Here is a 10,326-nt window from a genome sequence, read left to right as displayed (position 1 = left end):
GTCTACCGACGTCTGGGCCGCTGGACGTAGTGACGAGGCAGTTGAACGATGGCCGAAGGCTTGAATAAAGGCCTGGTACGTCGGTGGCAGCCTATGACCAGGTGTTCTCCAAGGTCAGGGCCGAGGGACGTAGCGACGAGGCAGCTGAGCGTTGGCCGAAGGCTTGAATCAGGCCCCGTACGTCTGTGGCACGGAGCGGCAGCGGGTGTTCAGCTGCGCCACGCATGCAGTCTTGGTTACCTCCGTAAGGTTGGCGCCCGGACCGCGTGAGAAGCGGGTTGTGGGTCGGGCCTCTTGACGTCTGGTCACGCCAACGGAGGTCCGGCCTTGTTGCGTCTGCTCCGTCCTTTGTCAACCGCCCAAATCCCCTCTCGCGCTCCTGGATCGCTAGGTTGGACATTTGAGAAAAGGTACATGGAAGTGACGTAATGCAAAGGAGGAGCGTATCCTAGCAACACTCACGTGGCGGCTCTGCCCACTTTGACGCCGCTACGTCATCGCAAACTTGACACCCGTCACCCGTTTCAGCGACGTCCGGAGCCAACCACCGACGAGCGGAAGTAGCTACGCATTCCCTGAGGCGTCCCTACGCGCGGGATACGGGGTAGGATTTACTACGACGCGGGGAGCAGTTCCTGCGTTTAGCGAAGGAACGGCAACCAATCCTGTGCGTCGCTGGCCGTCGCATCTGTTCTAGTACAGGTAAAAGTATTGAAAAACAATCAAAACCTTTTGGGCGTTGTTAAAAAAAAAACCGCTTTTTTGTACCCTTTTGAAATACATTTAAGAATTAATTGGAGAGAAAGTTGTTCCAATATTATGCGGGATGTGCGCTACGCGCCTTCTTCAAACCAAAATGTCGAACCACGAGGATACGGGTGTGCCGGGGGCAGCGGAGGGGTCGGCGGAACCAACGGGGAGCGCGCGAGTGACGGCTGCTTTAGTCAAAAACAATTTTTTTATCTTTCGAGAACTTGCTATTGCTGTGCTCAAATAAGAATGTTTGGCGCAACATCTGTGATAATTCTTTCAAAGTGGTCCAGTGTTTATATGGTGGTATGCTACTCAGAGAATATATATATTTTTTTTCCTTTCTAAATTTAACTATTGTGCTCAAATAAGACCAGAGTGTTCCACAAGATATCTGTGATATATACTTAAGATTGCCCAATAGCTTACATGGTTCCAGTCGATGCTCAGTTTTACTTCCAAGAATGAAATATTACATTCCATGTTATCACACTTTTATTCATGAAGTCAGAGGTTTTTCTTTAAGAAATAAAGCAATTTTCAAAACAAACTACATGTGCACTGTCTTGAGATAACACAATCACCTAACTTTGATGAAGTACCATAAAAGAGATAATAAAATGGAGCAGAAGGCAAGACGCTTTGAAGCATTTGTAAAACGAAACAATGTCCATGACAACAATATCCTTGGTTCAATCAGCAACTAAGAAAGCAATCTCTGCAAAAGCAAGCATTTCTTTCTAGAGGTAGTCTAAATTACTTCTGAGTTCTTTGCAGGGGCAATCCAGATGACCTGTTGGTCTGGCAACTAAACCTCCGAACCTTTTCTGTCACTATCGACTGCGTCTCGTGCCTTCTGCTCATAAAAATAAAAAAAAGGCTGTATCGATTTCACCGCGATGCACTCGACACGTATCCGGAGGCAGCACGCTGGCTGTGCGACGAACTTCACAAGGTGTAGGAGCTGAAGAGAGTATGTAGCTTGTGGACGGCCATGACTGTGGAGCAGGAAGCGAAGTGTGCACTTTACGGCTTCCACGGGGAGGGCTTCACTGAGGGCAAGGATGTGACGGGGTCCTTGGTGGTCAGGACCTCAGTCGTGGTGGCGAGAGGTTCCCTGTCGCTGGCAGCGTCCATGCTGGGCACCACCGCGGCGAGGGCGCTGAGGGGCTTCCCGACGGTGTCCCTGGTGGTCTGGACTACCGTCGTGGCGGCGGACTCCTTGCGTGTGGCGCTCCGCACGGGCACGTCTGCGGCGGGTTCCAAACCGGGCGACAAGGCGCTGCCTCAGAGCCTTCCCCCTGTCCGAGAGGCCGACCGGAAGGCCGACCGGAGGGCCGGCAGGAGCCAGCCTCTCGGGAGCCGACGCTGACCTCTCCGAGCTCGGCTCAGAACCGTCCGAGCTCGGCTCAGACTACAACTTGACTCTTCAGGGTCGGAGTCTGACTCCGGTTCTGGCTCGCTCGATGCAAGGCAGATGTTGTGGAGCACTGCACATGCCGAAATAATGGCGGTGGCTGTTGAAGGGTGGTAATACAGAGCCCGGTGCCTTTGCAGACACCGGAATCTGTTTTTCAACAGCCCGATGCAGCGCTCCACAACAGACCTGATCGAGGAATGCGCCTTATTAAACCGGCCGCAAGCGGTGGAGGTCGCGTGGTTCCCGGGGACAGGGGTGATGAGCCAAGGCTCCAAGGGGTAGCCGCTGTCACCTGCACATGTAGAGGATGGAACATATTACATTCTTTACTTTTTAAAATAAAAGGCAAGAAAACAGCTGTGTGCAACTATGTCAATTATAATGTAACTTAAGTGTGACTTAAAAGTGTGTTAATATTTCTGCACTACAGTATCAGTTTACATTATGATTAATTAGCACCAGCTTGCCTGCAAACTCCCTGTTATTTCATGTAACTATGTGTTTTCCTGGTGGGTTGTATGGGATGTGTGCACGATTCCTTAGGGGTGCTGTGTTGTATGCATGTGCATTATTAGGCCCTTGCATCCGACAGATAAAAGCTCTGTTGCTTTTGGGAGTGTGGCCGTGACCTTAGGCACGGGCAGAGCAGAACACGCTGGCCTTGTCTTTGGCAAGCAAGGGGATAAGGCGCCAGTTCGACGAACCTCTTTCCTAATCCTCGGTGGAGTTGGAGATGGGGAAAAGAGAGGGGGTGGTTAGATTGGAAAGGAGTCAGGTCCTGTTGGGACACGGAGGGTCTAATAGGAGGAGTTATATAGGCAGACCAAAGAAGAAGGGTCAGGGAAAAGAATCCAGTGTGTGGGACAGAGACGACCCGAGGACAGATTTGGCGAGCCCCAAGTGGCCAAGGAGGAATTGATCCCATTCCGTACAAACTGACGACCGTCAAAGCGACAAGGCGAGCCCCCACGTATCAGCGAAAGAGCTCCAACTTCATGCAAAAACCAACCAGCAAGCGGGTACAGGCAGACAGTAACAGTGAGTGGGCCGAACCGGACAGCGACTCGCACTGCGGTCGCATGCCTTGCATAGTCTATCACTGTCGTGAGATAGGTGTAGTGTGGCTTTCGCAGCCTGCAGAGTGTGAGAGTTATGTGGACATAAACAGAGATTAATGGCCAAACTTTAGGTGTTGTCTCACTTCAAGGAGTTCCAGCAACTGTGTCTGTGTGCCTCACAACAAGCACAGTACGTGTGGTACTGTGGCTTTCAAGCAGTGGGAGCCACCGTGTGCGTAAGGAATGAATTTAGTATGCTCACCAAGCAGGAACCGGCCGTCGCGTGGCACCTCCTTGCTCGAGTTGGTTTCGGAGCCAGGAAAATTGCCACACGAAGGAGTCGTGCACCGACCCGGGATACCGTGGGTCGATGCACATTATCCGGCAGTCGGCGTCACACAGCTGAAAGTGCGAGAGATATTGACATGTAATTTCCTGAATCCACAAGTAGTAGATTGTACTTATGGTTCACAAAGCAGTCGTAATTTCAGAACCTTTTAAGTTATTTTGTCCGACACATGCATGTCAACACACCTTCCTGGATGCAAGGTACAACTAACTACCTTGAAACAAAAATAACGTTTTTTTTTTGTTTTTGTTTTTTACGGAAGCTTTAACAGACAAGTATTATTTTTGGGAGAAGCGTCTCACGGCTCACATGCTATGTAGAGCACACGCTCGCGCAGTCGTGAGACCCCACAGCCCGCAGTCATAAAACGGCATACTTAAACCGTATCGGCAATACGTTTTTTTTTTTTTTCTCTACTGATTTGGGGCGTGTTTTGACAACGTAACATGAGTGTACTTACCACCATCACGTTGAGGGCGTAGAAGTACTTGCGGCACCAGTACGCCGCCTTCGTGACGGTGGGGTCGTTCTTGGAAGGGCCGACGATGGAGACCATGGTCCCGTCCACGCAACCGATGACGCCGGGTATCCTGCCGAGCAGCCTGAAGCCCTTCTCCGCGTCGAACCTCTCGCTCGGCGTCTCGGGGAAGTTGATCCAGCCACGCTGGACCCCGAGACGACGCACGATAGCGACGGACACGGCGCGGACCGCAACTCTGACTGTCTTTTGGTCCCGCGCTACGTGTTCGTCGCTCGCCACCATCCCTTGGAAGCTCCCCGTGCCGTAGAAGCGCAGCGCACACAACACTTGAAGCTCCACAGTCATGACCGTCCACGAGGTACGCACTCTCCTCACCTACGGTTCCTCGCGAAGTTCGTCGCACAACCACCGCACCACGATCTTGGGCAGGCGGTATTGCTTCCGAAAGATCTCCTCCGGGAGCTCGAATGCATCGCGGTGTTCCCGATACAGCCTTTCGGGCCAAAAAAAAAGCTCTATTAAAGAAAAAGTCGAATTGACGAGACGGCGACGCCTCACCGCCGAAAACATGCTGCCAATGACACCTAGTTCCGAGCAAGTACCTTTTTGAAACGTACTCGGTACAAAACGAAACGTCATTTTGTCGTCACGTCCGGTAGCCGACTCCGCCCAGTTTTGCCGACTCCGCCCACATTTTTCTAGGGAAATTACGTCACTTTTGTTTCCAACCAATCAGACGTGATGACGTCACTTCCGTGTACTAAAAAAAGGTACATGTACAATGTCGAACCTAGCTATCCTGGCGTGCCCCACACCGTCCTCTTCTTCCTCGTCCTCTTCGGCTTGTCGTGCGATTTCTCATCACACAAGCCTACGCCCCTTACAACCTCTATAATTGTGAAAAGGAAGTGAGTGTGCAGGCGAGCTGGTGATCGTTGATCATAATGTTTAAACCTTGAGACTGCGGTGAGGGGAAAAGATGAAAACTTCAAAATCGAAGAAAAAGGCTCGCGAAAAGACGTCTCAAACCCAGCTAAATCGTTTTTGTTCACTCGTCTAGAGCTATTTTTGAGCCTAAGACTATGCTTGACATTATTTACAGACCTTTCAGTGCCTCCTTCATTCCGTGAGCGTTTTTTCCAACTTTCCTTAAATTTATGTGCCAACCATTCAGCCTCTCCCGTATGGAAATCTTATATCTGGGGCATACCGGGCCATATCAAATATTATATGATAATATACGGCCGACATACAGCCTTATCTGGCGTATATACAGCCTTATCTGGTGTATCTACAGCCTTATCTGGCGTATATACAGCCTTATCTGGCGTATATACAGCCTCTTCTGGTGTATGTACAGCCGTATCTGGCGAATATAAAGCCTTATCTGGAATATATACAGCCTAATCTGGCATATATACAGACTTATCTTGCCAATTTTTTTAGATACGGCGAGATCTGATGTCTTCAAATCTGGCCAGATATAATTTTTTGTAAGGGCTTTGTTATTCCTTGAGTGTGACATTAAGCACTTTTAGAGCGCAGCTCTTAGGGGCCCGTTCCCGGCTTGAGCGGCGTCGCCGTCGGCGTCGCCGTCGGCGTCGCCGTCGGCGTCGGCGTCGGCGTCGGCGTAACCGCAACCCTCGTAACCCTCGTGAGGGTTACGAGGGTTACGAGGGTTAATCTCATGAGGGTTACCCTCACGAGGATCACGAGGGCCACGAGGGTTACTTACCCTCGTAACCCTCACGAGGGTTACGAGGGTTTTTACCCTCAGAAGGGTTACCTTCACAAGGGTTACCCTCATGAGGGTTACTTACCCTTGTAACCCTCACGAGGGTTACGAGGGTTAGTAACCCTCGCGAGGGTAACCCTCGTGAAGGTAACCCTTTTGAGGGTTACGAGGGTTAGTAACCCTCGTGAGGGTAACCTTCACGAGGGTTACCCTCACGAGGGTCACGAGGGTTATGAGAGTTACCCTCACGAGGGTTACTTACCCTCGTAACCCTCACGAGGGTTACGAGGGTTAGTAACCCTCGTGAGGGTAACCTTCACGAGGGTTACCCTCACGAGGGTCACGAGGGTTATGAGAGTTACCCTCACGAGGGTCACGAGAGTTACCCTCACGAGGGTCATGAGAGTTACCCTCACGAGGGTCACGAGAGTTGCCCTCACAAGGGTTACTAGGGTTACCCTCACGAGGGTCACGATGTTACCCAGGTCAAGTGACCCCCCCTGGGGTCACGTGACCTGGGGATACCCCCCGAGGTCACGTGACCCCCCGTTGACGCCATAGCCACTGATGACGTCATCAGTGACGTCACTGATGACGTCACCGGCATCCGCATCGTCATCGTCATCATCGCTGATGACGTCATCAGTGACGCTACTGATGACGTCATCGGTATCGTCACGTGACCCCCGACGTCACGTGACGCCCCAAGGTCACGTGACTCCCACAAGGTCACGTGACCCCCAAGGTCACGTGACCCCCCGCCCCCCGAGGTCACTTGACCCCCCCCCCCAGTACCCTTCCCTCCTCCTCCTCAAGAGCTGCGCTCTAATTCGGCGTTACAGGGAGTTGTAAACGGCTTTCATTTTTTATGGCTTTTTTACCCATCTTTTTGCACCTGCTCAGTGTGATGATTAACTAAAAAGCGTGAAGTTCTATGAACCCACCGTAAATTGGTAGGTTCTATGTTTTTTTTCTAATTAGTCAGATTCATACGTACGTGGTTTCTTTTCGATATCCGAGATATAAAAAAAAATCTTCTGATTCTTAATCTTGAAGTGTCTCTTTTAGATCTCCGGAGTTCCTTGTGTTTTCGTTATAAATGATTTTACCGTTGTTGTTAACAGCAAACAAAAACATATTTTCTATTTCTGTTGCTCGTGTTCAGGCGTTAGAAAAGCAATCACACATAAACAGGAATCGGACCCGCGTCGGGCTTTTTCTGTTTCAACTAGCCAACACACGGAAAAAAAGTTCGTGTTATGTGCTTTTATAGTGTTTGTTATTACTTTCATGATTTTCTAATTCAGAAATAATAAATTTTAAAAACATCTACAAATGCTTTCGACGAGAAACGAGTCGCATAGAGTAAACGATAGTTCTATTTGTTGTGTCTACGGTATTTTATATCTTGCAAAAATTGGTTCCGTCTGGTCTGCATAAGAACCACCCGCGATTAAACGTAACTTGTTGTTTGTTTGTTTTTTTTTTCTCGTGAAAAGAGTTGCATTTAAAGTCAATTTCTTCCTCGGATTTCGGCGACAGTACCGTCTCGTTTTACTTGTCCTTTTGCGAGACGGTGGGACAAGTAAGAACCAGCGAAAAGGCGGCTCTAGCACGTGGATTAAGACGGCACGATAGAGGCGGACGGAACCATACAAGCGTGTCGTATTATGCGACATCCTATACCAGCCTAGTGGATTACGTCGGAACCATGAAGACGCACGGAACCATACAATCATAACGTATTATGGGACATCCTATACCAGCAAAAAACGATACCAACATGGTAGAGCCATATGGTTCCATCATGCTGGTATCGCCTTTTCACTGTTATACAGGGCGATTTTTTAAAGATTCACATGTTTGTTCAAAAAGGTTATGGAATCTACGCTTATGCGGCTTGTGCAGGTGAGTTATACGGCCAGGGGTACGTAGTATAGGGGCCTAATCGTAACGATCAGTCGGATAATTAAGTATAATTAGTTAATTAACTCTTTAATTAGTTAAAATTAACATTGGGTCTCAATTAGAAACTTGCTGAGAGTCATCGAAAACCACTAAATCAACTCTTTTTAGAGGGACATAACGTAGGGGTAGCATTTTACGTGTTCTGCGAAAACGCTTTATTTGGATGCGTTTCTAGGTTTCGGTTTCTTACCCGAGCGCATCCTGCGCCCACGGTCCTGTCCCCCATGGGCTTAGACGCGCAACACACGTGCGCCTTGCTTCCCTCCGTCCTACGGGGAGGCGAGAAAGTGGTTGGCACCCTTTGGCCACCGGGCAGCAGGATCGCGGACGCAAAGATGCGCTCTGATAAGAAACTCAAGTCGGGAAACGTGTCCAAATTGAGCATTTTTTAGAACGCCATAAAATGCTGCTCCTGTATTAAATCTTCACAAAAGAGTTTCTTTAGTGTTTTTCGATGACGCGTCGCAAGTTTCTAATTGGAACCATGAGTCTATTTTCACCAAGTATAAATTTAAGGAACATATTATGCTTAAAGGGAAGCTGAAGCGGTTTTGTATTTGAGGAAACACCTCTAAATCTTCTTCATTTGACCTCCAGGATCTCAAATATCAAAATTATTTATTAATTTGGTGAATCGAGGCTGCATAGAATCATTTTCAAAGTACCACTCAAGTCACTCTTTTAAGGAGAGTGACGTCACAAAAGGAAATCTAGCGGAGAAACTGAATTTTTTGGGGGGAGACGTGGCACGAAGTCATGTAAGGTTATTTCCCCCGCTAAATTTAGCGAGTAAACTTCATTTGTGTTGAGGTAACGCGACGTCCGTTTCCCCGCTAAATTTAGTAAGTAACTTAACCGCTCAACTTAGCGGGAAAAGTTCGCTAAATTTAGCGGGGAAATTTACGGGAGGAGGAGCGAAGGAGGATGAGGACCATCGGAGGAGGAAGAGCACGGGAGGAGGATGAGAGGAGGAGGGGCGGGTGTAGAGGAGGAGGAGATGCATACCCTCCCCTCTGTACCCTCCCCTCCTCCTCCTCAAGAGCTGCGCTCTAATTTCGCGCTACAGTGTACTGTAAACGTCTTCATTTTTTTCCTTCCCACAGCTGTCTATTTGCAGCTTGAAAACACGACAGCTGAATGAATACGATTGACGTATCTACACATGCTCCTATCGCAGGCTATCTACCAACTGACAGTGCATCCCGGACAGACTTGATGGTTCGGCCACCGAGTCGCCGCTGAACTGTCTGAGTACGGCTAAAACACGGTTCTGATTTTAAAGCGTAGCTCTTATAGGCGCTCGTTTCCGGCTAGGGCAGAGTCGCCTTTGGTGTAACCGCGCGCGTTGCACTGTGGGACGCCCCGCTAAATTTAGCAGAAAGATTAGCGGGTGAAATTTTCCGCTAAGCGTAGTGAGGAAACTTAGCCCGCTACATTTAGTGGGCAAATGTTTGTTGAATATTCTGCTAAATGAAGCGAGAAAATATGCGCTAAATTTCCCTCTAAATTTAGCAGAAAATTCAGCGAAACTTTTTCCGCTAAATGGGAAGCGAAGAGGAAAGGCATATTCTCCCCCCGTACTCTCGGCTCCTCTCCTCCTTCTCAAGGGCTGCGCTCTAATTTGGCATGATACGTATAATTGTAAACGTCTGTCATTTTTTATCGCGTGTTCAGCCCCGCATTTGGCGCATGTGTTGTCGAATGGCCTGCTGTTTGAGCCTGGCTCGCCGCTGCATATGGCGCATGCCTCCACAGAGGTCCCTCTTCCTCCCCCCCTTTAGTGCCCTGTCTTTTGACATGTGAAGTCAGAAGACGAACTTCTGAAGTTGTTGCGGCAGGGGAGTCAGTCGGTGTGCGGACAGCGGCTGTTTAGTTTGCTGCAATAGACCGATCTCACTAGACGTTCTACGCATGCGTGAGTCCGCCATAGCCAGTGGCGTACCAACTTGTTTTTGGGTAAGGGGGGGGCAAATCAGACCCCCCCCCCCCCGCTCTCACCCCCAGGGCCGGGGAACGATGCCCTTGGGCGCCGCCGGGCAGTGTTTGCCCTGCCCAGTGGCGGCTGTTTCAGGGGGGGGGGGGGGGGGCAAAATACATGCCTTGCCCCCTACCCTTCACTGAGAACTGGGGGGGGGGGGGGGGGAGCAAGTGCCCCCCTTGCACCCCCCGGTTGGTACGCCCATGACCATAACTGTAGTTCGCAAGAGGTATAGACGCAAGATATAAGACGTGTCGTCTCATGCCCTGCTTGTGCAGACCTCGAGCGGGGTTGTCGCGCGTGCAGAAAGATTACAGTCAACAAAATGCATGCCCGATAGCCCTTTTGTATTCAAACCACGACCTACTCTATTCGCAACTTTCACGACCTATAGAGGGCGCGCTGGCGCTTATCAAAATGACTGCCATCTGGATGATCGTCGTAGAACAGCACTACAGACGGGGTCTGCGACGCGTAAGTAGTTCTAGTTTTGCTATATACGAGCAGTATCAGAGCCTTACTTTCTTTTTTCACGTCAGGAAGGTGTAGGCGGCAAGCACCTTTTTTGTGAAGCCGATCATCCAGGA

Source organism: Ixodes scapularis, unplaced genomic scaffold, assembly GCF_016920785.2.
Source record: "Ixodes scapularis isolate PalLabHiFi unplaced genomic scaffold, ASM1692078v2 PGA_scaffold4__175_contigs__length_147842914, whole genome shotgun sequence".
Taxonomy (NCBI): Eukaryota; Metazoa; Arthropoda; class Arachnida; order Ixodida; family Ixodidae; genus Ixodes; species Ixodes scapularis.
The sequence above is the reverse complement of the archived record's forward strand: the minus strand, read 5'-3'. Positions refer to the sequence as shown.